Raw genomic sequence first — 1,570 nt, 5'->3', positions numbered from 1 at the left:
ACTGTGTTTCAGACCAGGGCCAGCCAGCTGAATATAGGCAGGTTCAGCTACTCGTAACCTTTCAACGTGACTCTCCTACGTTTTAAGCTCTGGATCAGTGTGGACCGGAAAATGATCCAGTGGCCAAACCCCAAGAGTGCAAAGTCACAAGGAAATCAATTAAGCGTTTTGCTTTTGTATGAACTATCAGCATGGCTTTGTTGAAATGGGCGACTTGAGAATTTTCAGGCAAATTTTACAATAGCGCCGTATCTTTGTTAAGTCAGAACCAATTAAAAAACACATTGCTTTAGCATTAATCATGGTGAGACATGACATCAGTGATATAAAGGTGCATTAGTTACACCCAGTAAAATAATCAACCGCCCTGTGATAAGTGGAGCTTGGGACCAAAAAAGTAAAAGATTTACTGAAGTAGTTGAGTTGCCAGTTCAAATACTCATTGTTATATACTCCAGAATGTGGAATGACCCAGCCTTTATTTACCGGTGTGAGGCTGCAGATCGCTCAATAAATATTTATCATTCACCCAACCATCTCAAGCCTGTCCAGTGGGACTGATAGTTGGGCTCTGCATCCTGGTCATCTTACATTCTCTGTGGGCCTTTAAGAGGTCTGTTGATCCACTTTGCGATCTCCCGCCCCTAAGCCTGAGTGAAAAAAAAATCACATACACGTTGCCTTGAATCTGAAATTTAAAAAAAAAACCGCTGGACCTTTGCGGTAGGTCAGTTAACACTCTGAACGGAAAAGGAAGGCTAGGGTATTCTGAGCGTTCACACCTCAGAACCCGAGTATTCAAGTGTCAGCAGGAGTTCATAGCTGGTGGCCGGAATTTCTGATCACAAATCGTCCCCCAAAGCAGCATCTCACAAAAATATAAACTCCCACACCCAGGGGGACAACAGCGGACACACCTTCAGGATCCCCTCTGAGTCACACGCTACCCCGCCTTGAAAATACATCACCATTCCTTCATCGTTGCTGGGTCAAATTCCTGGACCTCTTTGCCCATTGTGGGGGCACTTTCACCACAGGGACTGCAGTGGTTCAGTAGAGGGCTCACCACCACCACCTTCCAGGGATAAGATAGCTGATCTTCCTCAGAACAATCATATTCCAAGAATTAATTAAAAACAGTCGCTGCCAGATATGCACAGACAGTGGACAGGATTCCCTGTCAGCAGCACATCCTCAGAAAGCTAACCCTATACATCGATTATCCTGCTTTGCCTTTACCTTATCTAAGCCACTGAATATTATGGGCTGAATTTTCTGTTTGGCGGTGGGGGGGGGCAGAGAAGGCGCGGGTGCGGGCGTGGGCGAGTCCAGACCCCAATCGCCACCAGCGATCGGGTCTGTGCCACCATTTTATGCAGCCGGGCCAATGAAGACCCACACAGCGTAATGCCCGACCCCCGAGGATAGCGGGAGTGGACGGGCGGCAGCGGGAGTGCACAGACCCTCCGGGTCGCCATTGGACCCGGCGGCCTGTTTATCAGAAGCACTGGCAGCCTTTGCAAGGCTGCTCACAATGTCAGGAGGAAGGGCTCACCGGAGGGCTTCTGGT

Source organism: Cetorhinus maximus, chromosome 8 (genome assembly GCF_964194155.1).
Source record: "Cetorhinus maximus chromosome 8, sCetMax3.hap1.1, whole genome shotgun sequence".
NCBI classification, from domain to species: Eukaryota; Metazoa; Chordata; class Chondrichthyes; order Lamniformes; family Cetorhinidae; genus Cetorhinus; species Cetorhinus maximus.
This window is presented reverse-complemented; position numbering follows the sequence as displayed.